Genomic DNA, 14,053 nt, shown 5'->3' with positions numbered 1-14,053 from the left:
CATGCTTTGTTTTGCTTTGTACTATTGTTCTTACTACTTGTGAAGTTGTTGCTGAGGAACGGTGAGGAGTATGAGGCCCATTTGCATTCTGGGTAAACTGTGGGCCAAATATGTCTTGTGTTAGGCCTTGTTCACACCAAATGCAGACCAGATCCGGTCAGGTTTCTGCACACGCAGTGTAGTGGGTTGTGCCGCGTTTTAGACGCGTTTTTGATGCGTTTTTGATGCGTTTAGGGACGGTTTTGGTTAAAAAAAAACATGGACTTTCAGGCACTTGCATGCATTTTTGATGCGTTTTTGAGGCGTTCCAGACCAGATCCAGAGCAGGTAAAATAGGGCTTGCCGCATTTTTTTCATCCGGTCTGGATCTGGTCTGGATCCGCACGCTGCGATGTGAACTGGAGGTCAAAATACCATTGGACTACATTGGACGCAGTTTTGATCCGGTCTGCACCTGCTCTGGTCTGGATCTGCTCCGCGCTTGGTGTGAACAAGGCCTTACTCCCAAGGGGGCTACTTTTTGTGACACTCTGCGTGCAGAGCACTAGAGATGCAGCACACGGGATAGTGCCTACAGTTTAGATGCAATGCCGAGGTCTGATCAGTGTGCAGGATGTTTGAAAGTCATTGAGGGGGATTTATCAAAACTGGAGCAGACGGAATCTGGGGCAGCTGTGCATGGCAACCAATCAGCTTCTCTCTCTCATTTCAGACTCTTAAAGGAGAACTATGAGATGAGTGATTTCCACTCATAGTTCTAGCCGACCTGTGACAATGAGACTGTCACAGGTCGGCTCAGTAGATCGGGAGGTGAGGGAACACATACCGGCATTCGCTCACCTCTCGATCCTGTCACGGCTCTCAGCCGTGACAGGGGGAGGGGCTGGATTCCCCTCTCCCCGCTCCGATCTGCCAGAGCTGACTGGCGGAACGGACGGGGGCGGGTACAGCTGGCTCTGCCTCTAGATAGGCAGAGCCAGCTGTCACTCACGCAGCTGGGCGGATCCAGACAATTGTCGGGATCTGTTCCGGCTGCGGCGTCTCAGTATATAGGGAGTTGTAGCTCGCGGTATACTGAGCTAAGGGTGACGGGAGGACGCTAGTTTGTGTCCTCCCGTTACCCTAAGGAGAACTATGGGGAAAAACACTGACCCCGTAGTTCTCCTTTAACTGAACAAACTGAAGAGAGAAGCTGATTGGTTGCCGTGGGCCAGTTTCTGTCTGCTCCAGTGTTGATAAATTCCCCCCATTGTGTTACATGTGTAAACCTTTTTTTTACCTTATTGACCTCTTATTGCCTCATTCTCACCTCTTTGTAGTGAAAACCACAATTCAAATATTTGATTTCTTTGCCATTATGACAAATATCATATTGACCAGCTTTAGGTTGCCCAGAAACCATTTTCCATAAACGTTCTCATCATTGATCTGCATCCAAATCCTAATTTGCAAAACCCAACAGTTCCTTGTCATGGTAGATGTGAGATGGGTGAAGGGAAGATGTTTGCTCCATTGACACCGGGGCAGGTCACGTGACCTTCAAGTAATGGAGCTTGGCTTGTGAGGCTGTGATGGGGCTCGTATCTCCATTTCCTGGTGTTCTAGGAAGTAAGAGGATCCCTCACATTGTATCGGCTTATTTTATTCTTTTTGGTGATCATAATCTGTAGAAGGAATGTTTGACACGATGGTGACATTTCCATGCTGCTCATTTTTAGACAATATGTCATCACATTCCATATGATGATGGAATGAGGAAAATTTGGGGTTTGCTATAACTAGTGGTAGTTGGTCATCTTTAACTGGACTTGTTCTATATTGTTGAAGAGGTTTTGTAGCGTATACAAGACACTTCTTCAGTTCCAAAGAGTGTAAGGAGCATACCCCTCACCATACCAGTTTTTTGATGCGTTTTTGAGGCGTTCCAGACCAGATCCAGAGCAGGTAAAATAGGGCTTGCCGCATTTTTTTCATCCGGTCTGGATCTGGTCTGGATCCGCACGCTGCGATGTGAACTGGAGGTCAAAATACCATTGGACTACATTGGACGCAGTTTTGATCCGGTCTGCACCTGCTCTGGTCTGGATCTGCTCCGCGCTTGGTGTGAACAAGGCCTTACTCCCAAGGGGGCTACTTTTTGTGACACTCTGCGTGCAGAGCACTAGAGATGCAGCACACGGGATAGTGCCTACAGTTTAGATGCAATGCCGAGGTCTGATCAGTGTGCAGGATGTTTGAAAGTCATTGAGGGGGATTTATCAAAACTGGAGCAGACGGAATCTGGGGCAGCTGTGCATGGCAACCAATCAGCTTCTCTCTCTCATTTCAGACTCTTAAAGGAGAACTATGAGATGAGTGATTTCCACTCATAGTTCTAGCCGACCTGTGACAATGAGACTGTCACAGGTCGGCTCAGTAGATCGGGAGGTGAGGGAACACATACCGGCATTCGCTCACCTCTCGATCCTGTCACGGCTCTCAGCCGTGACAGGGGGAGGGGCTGGATTCCCCTCTCCCCGCTCCGATCTGCCAGAGCTGACTGGCGGAACGGACGGGGGCGGGTACAGCTGGCTCTGCCTCTAGATAGGCAGAGCCAGCTGTCACTCACGCAGCTGGGCGGATCCAGACAATTGTCGGGATCTGTTCCGGCTGCGGCGTCTCAGTATATAGGGAGTTGTAGCTCGCGGTATACTGAGCTAAGGGTGACGGGAGGACGCTAGTTTGTGTCCTCCCGTTACCCTAAGGAGAACTATGGGGAAAAACACTGACCCCGTAGTTCTCCTTTAACTGAACAAACTGAAGAGAGAAGCTGATTGGTTGCCGTGGGCCAGTTTCTGTCTGCTCCAGTGTTGATAAATTCCCCCCATTGTGTTACATGTGTAAACCTTTTTTTTACCTTATTGACCTCTTATTGCCTCATTCTCACCTCTTTGTAGTGAAAACCACAATTCAAATATTTGATTTCTTTGCCATTATGACAAATATCATATTGACCAGCTTTAGGTTGCCCAGAAACCATTTTCCATAAACGTTCTCATCATTGATCTGCATCCAAATCCTAATTTGCAAAACCCAACAGTTCCTTGTCATGGTAGATGTGAGATGGGTGAAGGGAAGATGTTTGCTCCATTGACACCGGGGCAGGTCACGTGACCTTCAAGTAATGGAGCTTGGCTTGTGAGGCTGTGATGGGGCTCGTATCTCCATTTCCTGGTGTTCTAGGAAGTAAGAGGATCCCTCACATTGTATCGGCTTATTTTATTCTTTTTGGTGATCATAATCTGTAGAAGGAATGTTTGACACGATGGTGACATTTCCATGCTGCTCATTTTTAGACAATATGTCATCACATTCCATATGATGATGGAATGAGGAAAATTTGGGGTTTGCTATAACTAGTGGTAGTTGGTCATCTTTAACTGGACTTGTTCTATATTGTTGAAGAGGTTTTGTAGCGTATACAAGACACTTCTTCAGTTCCAAAGAGTGTAAGGAGCATACCCCTCACCATACCAGGAACATACCCCATCATTTATACCCCCCCCCTACCAGGAACATACCGCATCATTTATACCCCCCCCCTACCAGGAACATACCGCATCATTTATACCCCCCCCCTACCAGGAACATACCGCATCATTTATACCCCCCCCCTACCAGGAACATACCGCATCATTTATACCCCCCCCCTACCAGGAACATACCGCATCATTTATACCCCCCCCCTACCAGGAACATACCGCATCATTTATACCCCCCCCCTACCAGGAACATACCGCATCATTTATACCCCCCCCCTACCAGGAACATACCGCATCATTTATACCCCCCCCCTACCAGGAACATACCGCATCATTTATACCCCCCCCCTACCAGGAACATACCGCATCATTTATACCCCCCCCCTACCAGGAACATACCGCATCATTTATACCCCCCCCCTACCAGGAACATACCGCATCATTTATACCCCCCCCCTACCAGGAACATACCGCATCATTTATACCCCCCCCCTACCAGGAACATACCGCATCATTTATACCCCCCCCCTACCAGGAACATACCGCATCATTTATACCCCCCCCCTACCAGGAACATACCGCATCATTTATACCCCCCCCCTACCAGGAACATACCGCATCATTTATACCCCCCCCCTACCAGGAACATACCGCATCATTTATACCCCCCCCCTACCAGGAACATACCGCATCATTTATACCCCCCCCCTACCAGGAACATACCGCATCATTTATACCCCCCCCCTACCAGGAACATACCGCATCATTTATACCCCCCCCCTACCAGGAACATACCGCATCATTTATACCCCCCCCCTACCAGGAACATACCGCATCATTTATACCCCCCCCCTACCAGGAACATACCGCATCATTTATACCCCCCCCCTACCAGGAACATACCGCATCATTTATACCCCCCCCCTACCAGGAACATACCGCATCATTTATACCCCCCCCCTACCAGGAACATACCGCATCATTTATACCCCCCCCCTACCAGGAACATACCGCATCATTTATACCCCCCCCCTACCAGGAACATACCGCATCATTTATACCCCCCCCCTACCAGGAACATACCGCATCATTTATACCCCCCCCCTACCAGGAACATACCGCATCATTTATACCCCCCCCCTACCAGGAACATACCGCATCATTTATACCCCCCCCCTACCAGGAACATACCGCATCATTTATACCCCCCCCCTACCAGGAACATACCGCATCATTTATACCCCCCCCCTACCAGGAACATACCGCATCATTTATACCCCCCCCCTACCAGGAACATACCGCATCATTTATACCCCCCCCCTACCAGGAACATACCGCATCATTTATACCCCCCCCCTACCAGGAACATACCGCATCATTTATACCCCCCCCCTACCAGGAACATACCGCATCATTTATACCCCCCCCCTACCAGGAACATACCGCATCATTTATACCCCCCCCCTACCAGGAACATACCGCATCATTTATACCCCCCCCCTACCAGGAACATACCGCATCATTTATACCCCCCCCCTACCAGGAACATACCGCATCATTTATACCCCCCCCCTACCAGGAACATACCGCATCATTTATACCCCCCCCCTACCAGGAACATACCGCATCATTTATACCCCCCCCCTACCAGGAACATACCGCATCATTTATACCCCCCCCCTACCAGGAACATACCGCATCATTTATACCCCCCCCCTACCAGGAACATACCGCATCATTTATACCCCCCCCCTACCAGGAACATACCGCATCATTTATACCCCCCCCCTACCAGGAACATACCGCATCATTTATACCCCCCCCCTACCAGGAACATACCGCATCATTTATACCCCCCCCCTACCAGGAACATACCGCATCATTTATACCCCCCCCCTACCAGGAACATACCGCATCATTTATACCCCCCCCCTACCAGGAACATACCGCATCATTTATACCCCTCACCATCCCAGGAACATACCCCCTAAATATTTTTTGCGTGTAAATCTGACCCCGGTGTGGAATCACTCTATTCAGGATCCAGACATAATTCTCAGATTGTATCATTCTCTGCAGGTCGGACTGTATGTCTGTATTCAGTAGAGTCCGAATATTTTGGAGCCATTGGTTTGCTAAGTTTGAAAATAATTTTCTCATCACCTCTGGTCACTGTTCTTCTATATTTCACTTCATTGTGGCAGTTGTGGATGTCAGAAGTTTATAAATGAGAGAAAACTAGACAAGACTGAACAATGAAATGGTTTATTTTACCCTTACATAAGTACACACGCTAAATACAATACGTGGCCTTCAGTGAGACTGTCACAAGTCCAGGGAACAGTCACCAACAAAACTTGGAATCTTTTTCACAACCTTCACATCAGTTTGTCACAAAGAGGACCAGTCTGAAGGGTTTTGTACCATATCAGGTTCTACGTCATAGCTGGTTCCCGCAATAAACAACCTTCAGATAGGATCAGCAGATGGAGGATCAGTCTATAGTGTTTTGTACCTGAACAGGTCCATAGTCATAGCTGCCCAACACAAACAACCTTCATACAGGGTCAGCAAAAAGACCAGTCTGAAGTGTTTTGTACCAGATCAGGTTCTAAGTCGTAGTTGGTCCCCGCAATAAACAACCTTCAGATAGGATCAGCAGATGGAGGATCAGTCTATAGTGTTTTGTACCTGAACAGGTCCATAGTCATAGCTGGTCACCATTACAAACAACCTTCATACAGGGTCAGCAAAAAGAGGACCAGTCTGAAGAGTTTTGTACCAGATCAGGTTCTAAGTCGTAGTTGGTCCCCACAATAAACAAGCTTCAGATAGGATCAGCAGATGGAGGACTAGTCTATAGTGCTTTGTACCAGAACAGGGCCCTTGTAATACATGGTCTCCACAACAAGATCCTTTGCTTAGGATCAGCACAAGGAAGACCAACCGGAAGTGTCTTGGTCCAGAACAAGTCCTTCATCAGGGTTTGTCCAGCAATGCACAGCAATACATAGCCACCCAGAGCCCAACCATGAACGTTTTATTTTTTATTAGTTAGTACAATGTGTATGGGTGCGACTTAGGTGGCTTTTGTCACTGTACCTATGATAGTGAAGGGATGAGCTACAATTAAGGATCTGTTCCAGGCCAAGTATCATGAGACTGGTCCTCTCTATGTCGATGTTAAGTGACCAGTAAAGATGTGAAAAGGGTTTTCAGGGTCAGCATGTTGGTGACTGTCCCCCAGATCTTCATTAATAGACAATTCTGACGTTGTCCCCCCAGGAGATGTCCCTTACTGGACAGAACGTGAAACAGGAGAGATTGTATTCTCTAGAGATTGCACTCCACCCCATAGTAATTCTCAGTGGAATGACAGGACCGGGAACAAGCTGGGTGACATCACCGAGGATTAATTGGGCAATTATTGTTTGTGCCAAATAGTTTAGACCTTGCCGTATTCTCTCAGGATGAAGTCGCTTGGTCCTCCTAATCTGGGGACATTTTCTTGCCTTGTTTAACCAGTATTAACCCTTCAGTCTTCTTTCCATGATGGCTCTGTTGTCCCTCTTCGCACTGGCCGTATTTAGCTTAATTCTAAAGGCTTCCGATATTGGAGCATGGTGACCATAAACAGCTTCGCTCATCATTCACCATTGGACACCATTTTATTTTCTGTGCCTGATCTCTTTCTGCAGTTGTGTGCCCCAGAGACAGAAGTGGGTCTCTGGTCTGTCAAATGAAAAAACCTTGAAAAATGTTATGTATTCCAATATGCAGAAATGCCATAATACATGGAAAACATATCACTGGCCACTGTGGGAAATGTTGAGTCCTTTCATAATAAGTTATACGTTGTCATTGGACTTCAGCTTCATTGTTGCAGTGCAGGTTGGCCAATGACGGGACAGATGTGGTTGTAGCATTGGTGGCCTCCACTGTCTGGTTTTGGGCCGATCTCTCAGCTGGACTGATGACCTCTTCTTGTTCTCTGCACTCACCACTACATGGACACAGCTTGTCAGTGAGTTACAGGCTTCATGTAGGACATTATTGGTGAGGTTTGTTCTCTTTGGAAGATTCTTTAGTGAAGAATGGAGAGCAATCGGTGATCACTGAGATCTTCCAACATGTTGATTATATTTTGAGTTACTGACTATTCTGGTGCTTGTTACACATGTCACAGTCTGTTCTATTATCATTGAGATCTTCCAACACATCATTATCACTACATCCAATAACAGGCTATTCTGGTTTTCAGACACATTCATCACACCCTACACATTACCTCAGATGATTCTTATACCTGTTGTATCACTTACATTTGTCAGGCTGGGAAGGACACCCCTGTCCTAGATCAGGATCAGTGTTCAGACAGAAAGAATCAAACAAAATAATCATAAATACCTCATTTGTTTCACTATGTTTCTAGAACATGTTGCGGCCCGAGGCTTAGAACCTCCATGTATTGGAAGTTGACCCTGGCCGGAATATAAGATGTCCACCCAGACTGTGTTATGTTAAGTTGTGTTCACTAGAATTTATGTTTTGATGCTTTTGCACCAGGGTGGGATCAGCTTCGATTGCACATAAAATATGAATAACAAACATATAAACTATCTGCTTTCAGCTCACGCTTCTGTTTAGTATATTAATAAGGTCAAAATAACATTATACATTAGGAATGATATCTCTAGATACGGCTTCCCAAAGACTGAGCCTAGCAGTCCCGTTCGCTCAGTGCTTCCTGTAGGTGCGCTCTCTACTTCCTGTCCTTACTATTTTATGATTGGAAAGCTGACATTTGCAATCACCAATTCTGTTCATAAAATATCAGGAACAGCACCCAGTACGTAAGCAAACAGGAAGCAGTGAGTTAATGACACCGCCGTACCCTACACTGAGTGGCCGGATTATTATATACACCGAGTGGCCGGATTATTATATACACCGAGTGGCCGGATTATTATATACACCGAGGGGCCGGATTTTTATTTACAAGTGGCCAGATTATTATATACACCGAGTGGCCGGATTATTATATACACTGAGTGGCCGGATTATTATGACCACCTGACGTTTTTTAGGCAGATTAGCTATAATTTGGCGCTGAAGTTGCTAGAGGGCCAGACCATTATAAATAGGGAAGCGGGTTGGTTACCACGACAGTAGAAGTGATTGGGAAGATTCGGGGAAACAACGCGATGTAACAGCCTTGGAACGCGGGATGATTGTTGGCGCTCGGAGCCATGGAGCGAGTATCAGCAAAACAGCAGAATGCGTTACATGTTCAGGAGCGGCTCATTGTTAAAGTGTTTAAAGACCGGACTGTCAGCCGAAAATCTGGGTCTGAACGTGCGAATTGTGGCCGTCAGCGACTAGTCAATGTTAGGGCAGAACGGGGGAGGGGCAAGACTGGTACAAGACAACAGAAGGGCCACAGCGCCGTGTCAGATTCCGCGCATCACCTTTCATCATCTCGTGGAGTCACCAGGCGGCCCAACCAAGTACTGATTGGGGGGTGGGGGGGCATAATAATCTGGCCACTCAGTGTATACCCTACAGTCTTTGGAGATCCAAAAGGACACCTCGGAGGTAATCTGCTCCTTACACTGACTGATGAGGGAACCAACAACCTTCACTCATGATAAAAGTTCTTGAAGTGAAGATTAGAAAGTAGAGTAATTCATGTACATGAAGATCCCCAGAAACGGAAGCAGTCTCCAAGGATCTTGGCCAAATCCAGAGACTTTTAAGCTCAAGTCCTGGACAGTTCCCTTGTAGGACCGTCCCAAATATAAACATATATACATGAAGTAGGAGTTTACATAAGGAGGAGACATCCGTAATTACCAGAGACATTCATCTCGGCCTTCTCAGAACACTTTATTAGTTTGACCGACCTCTAGACTACCAAATACTTCACTTTAGAAGAAGGAGACTGTCTCCATGTTCCACAACAGGACACTCCAAGGATCCAGAGAACAAAACATGAGTATGTACGCTCTCTGCTTCCCCTCCCTGATAGAGTCAGGGTTGTCCCTGCAGAAGAACATTTAGAACGACAAATTATAATAAAAAAACAACAGGAAGTAAAGAGGGCGGAGACAGGAAGCACTGAGCTAATGATACAGCAGGTGTAGGCAACCTTGACAATCCAGCTGTCCAATCTACAAATCCCATCATGTCTCTTTCTGTAGGAATTATGTCCGTGGCTGACCGAGTCTTGCAATGCCTCATGGGACTTGTAGTTTCACAATAGCTGGTGTGCCAAGGTTACCTACCCTTGCCCTACAGTTCTTGGTGAGCCACACCTGAGAAAGGACAACACAGAGGTAATCAGTACCTTACATTCACCCCCAGCAGTCCTTCCCATATATATTTCCTGGATATCTCCTTTAAAGGGTCCTACTGAAGCTGATTTGGTGTTTGGAGAATGCCGAGGAGATCATTTCCTTCACAGTTTATTTCTATTGGAAGCTCTGTTGGTGGGGTCTCTGTGTTGGCTTTCTGGGTCTGCTGTGGCTCTTGCTAGGTGGTCATAATGTATTTAGTATTATGGAAATGCAGCAGAATGATGAGGGGGTCACCTTGGAGTTGTGTTGGACTTCATGGAAGGCTGAAAGTATAGAAGGAGATCTCACTGCTGAAGCCCACAAAACCTACATTTCCAGGTGACCCAGCCCAGTAGGCTAGACCCCTATACGTGAAAGATCAGTTTTGGATGGACTGACCCTTTAACATGAATATAATGTTGGCAGCTCCAGCACAGATTATGGCCCCATGATGACCTGAGGAGGATGTGATTGGATGGGGCTCTGGTATGGGTGTGGTGACCCCCCCCATTATGGTCCTAGTGCTGCTCGTACTCCAAGTAGAAAAGGACACGGTGACTAAACTTCATGTGAATGTGAATAACCAAAGGAAGACGTAATAAGCTAAATCCATGTTTTCTACTGACTGATATATATTTTATAATACAGATATTACGGGAATAGTTTAGATTATTTTTGGAGGGAGGGATGGAAATGAGGCGTCTCGTTCTGTTCTGTCCATTGATGTCTAGAATATAAGACGTGTTCATCAATAACGGGAAATAGAATGAAGACGTGAGAACCGACACACACAGGAACCTCCAACAGATCAGAGAGAACAAAGTATTCATGAGTCCGGGTTTTGTTCTAAAAAGGGAATGTATCATTTAAATGTGACTGTGTGCCGTGCCTTTAACTGTCCATCCGTGTCATCCACAATGTCGGGATACTAAATAAAAGACCTTTCTAGATGTGGAGTTTGTGTGAAGTTCTTGTGTCAGGAGGAGTTTGTCTACAGATAAAGTTGCTTGATGTTCCTCATGGTCCTCTCTGTGGGTGTATGGTAAAGGTGGGGTGAGGTTAGAGGCGGAACAATTGCCATAGCGACCCAGGCGGCCGCTATGGGGCCTGGGGCACAGGGGGGCCCGGCCAGGACATCCCCCTGATGCCGTTGCGGGCTGCCTGGGTCGCTATGGCATCTCAGGCTGCTGGCTGTCACCTGGCTCTGCTATTCACATCACTGACAACCTGTCAGTGGTGCGTTCTTCCTCGCAGCCGCTGCTGAGTCAGCGACAGCCAGCAGCTTCGGAGGAGGTGGCTGGGCCCGTTGTCGGCAGCTATGGAGGAGGTGGGGGCCCACCAGCAACCGTGGAGGAGAAGGAGGTGGACAGAGGATCGGGCCTGACAGGTAAGAGGGCTTGACCGCCCACCAGAGACCCTGCAGAGCCTACCATAGAGAGTCTATGGTGGGCTCTGCAGGGTCACCCTTAGGTGTGCTGTTTGGGTTATCAGGTGGGCGTAACAAGAAATCACAGGGCCCCATACAAAATTTTGCTATGGGGCCCTGTGATTTCTAGTTATGCCCCTGGGTGAGGTTCCGGTCTTCCCCAGAAGTTGACAGGATCAAAAGGCACATTCTCCAGGTCAGCACTTGGGCAGTTTTTCTACACCTTAAGACGGGTGGGGAACCTCTGGCCCTCCAGCTGTGGTAATACTACAAATCCCACGAGGCATTGCAAGATTCTCATAGCTACAGGCATGACTCCCAGAGACAGATGCACCATGGGATTTGTAGTTTCACCACAGCTGGAGGGCGGGAGGTTCCCCACACCTGCCTTAAGGGAAGGGCACATGGAGGACCGTGAGGTGCACATTTTGGACAGAGAGGACAACTGGTTCACAAGTGGTATAAAAGAGGTCATCTATGTCTAACTAGAACAACCGTCACTGAACGGGGCTGAGGGTCTTCAGCACCATCTGTATGCTATATATAATGCCATGTTACCACCTCTACCCCGGTGATTTGACTATTCACATCTTTGGCCACCGAGGAATAAACACCAATGTGGACTTTCAAAAACCAAGGATGGGATTATATAACTAGAACGGGGGGGATGGGGGTTGTACACCTTTCAAGTCTCCTGCCCTGTTCTTGGACAATTAACATCAGTCTCAACACATTCCCTGGTAATAATTAGGGATGCACCGATACCAGTGCAGATGCCGAGTATTTGGGTGAATACTCTCCCAAATGCTCTGATACCTAGCCCAATACGTCCGGTATCAGGAAGCCGGTGCCGTGTAATTACGCGGTTCCCGGCTTTCTGATTGGCCGGGAAGCCATCTTCATGCTCCCTCGTCACCTAATGACGAGGGAGCATGGAGCCGGCTTCCCGGCCAATCAGGAACTCGGGCGCCGCGTCATTACACGGCACCCGGCTTGCTGATTGGCCAGAAAGCCGGCTCCCTGGTCATTAGGTACTTTCTCCATGCCGGCTTTCCCGATAAGCAGGGAAGCATGGAGATGGCTTCCCTGCTTATCTGGAAGCCGGGTGGCAAATCTTTACACACCGCCTGGCTTCCCTATTGGGTCTTCAGGTATCGATATTCGGTATCGGCGACTACTGGAAAAAAAAAATATCGGTACTTGATACCGAAAAAAGCGGTATCGGTACAATCCTAGTAATAATATTAAGGTGTCTATAAGGTAAAGACAATGGCATGCGTGCAAACGGCCTGTGTAGAACAGCTCGGAAACACGCTGTGGTGCGCATGCGCGTGCAAAAACCCGTCCTACAGGGAATGACGCTCCGAGCGTTAATGAACTGTTCTATTCAAACCATTCTGTCACTGTCACTGTGCTGATGGTCTTTCAGCTGTGTGTTCCTGTGCACATTGCTCTATTGAACTTCTGCCTGAACCTTCTTGACCCGGATTGTTGGACTCTTCTTGCTTCCTTGCCTGACCTTGGCCCGTTTCCTGGACTTGCTTGTTGTTGCCTACCGATTCTGTACATTCGCTGCCCGGCTGGTTCTGATCCTTGACTACTCTTGACATGGTTCCTGATTTGGCTTATCGGCTCCTGGACATTCCCTGCCCAAGTGCCTGATCCCACCAGTGGCACTCGTACTCCTCACTGTCCTTTCGCACTCTGTTCCCACCTCCAGAGGGTGTAGGACAAGAGAAGTAAGAGAAGCCTCCTCATCTGTCGGTCTCTCACCAGATACACGTGATAGTGTCCATGCTACTTGTATGGATTTAAATCATCCCGGGGTGTATTCCTGACTCTCAGTAGAACTGGAGAAGTGATTTGGAAAAGCTACGTAACATCTTCAGCATTAACGAATGAGTCCGGTTGAATGTGACCAGCTACTACTAGCGGCGGGATAGGAGGTCATAGAAATACCTGACAGTTGGTTCCCTTGCCACAGTTTGTAGGTTAGTTCTTGGCTGCTTTATGGGGTGGAAATATGTAGTCTGGGAGGTGGCAGAGAGGCCTTCAATAGGTCTGTCGTAGTGTAGACCACGTTAGGAGCATATTGCGGTTGCTGTGTAGAGATTGTCAGGACTCCGGCACCACTACACTTCCTTCCCTTCTATTTGTTGATGGACGGCCATGAACCTCATTTCTTCATGTATGTTCCACGTTCTTCACTCCACCGAACCTGAGGACCCAAATGTACAGAAGGGTGGCAAGGGTCCGGGTCCAAAACCAGTGTTGCTGCTGTGCCTGGCTCCTACTATCTGAAGCTCCGGATGTCCCCGGGTCTGATGGTCATTCTTCAGTGATAATCTGGTTCTGGATGACCTCTGACCTCCTTTCTCCCCCCTGAACTTCCTATGTGCAGATTGTTGTGTCTTTCCATTATCTTGCTCTTGTTGCTCTGTGCCCTTCTTTACGGCTCTCCGTGGTCAGACCCTTGGCTGCCGATTCACCGACCACTCTTCACCGTTCATTATTTGGAAGATGCTCCCAACTATGCAAATCATTCAAAGTGTCCTAATGTGCAGTAAATACCTGCTGATCCTGTCAGAAATCCAGAGCTGTCCCGTGTTCTGTGCTCTCCCCCTGTGTTATTTATCCCTCTCTGGTTTTATCTTGGGCTGCAACATGATAAAAGAGGAACTCCAGGAACTGTATAAATGAACCTTTGCAGTGGTGCTCTCCCTACACTACCTGATCCAATGTACCCCCTGACTGCTAGACCGGTCCCCTCA

This window comes from Nanorana parkeri, unplaced genomic scaffold (genome assembly GCF_000935625.1).
Source record: "Nanorana parkeri isolate BGI_ZX_2015 unplaced genomic scaffold, ASM93562v1 scaffold2761, whole genome shotgun sequence".
Taxonomy (NCBI): Eukaryota; Metazoa; Chordata; class Amphibia; order Anura; family Dicroglossidae; genus Nanorana; species Nanorana parkeri.
The sequence above is the reverse complement of the archived record's forward strand: the minus strand, read 5'-3'. Positions refer to the sequence as shown.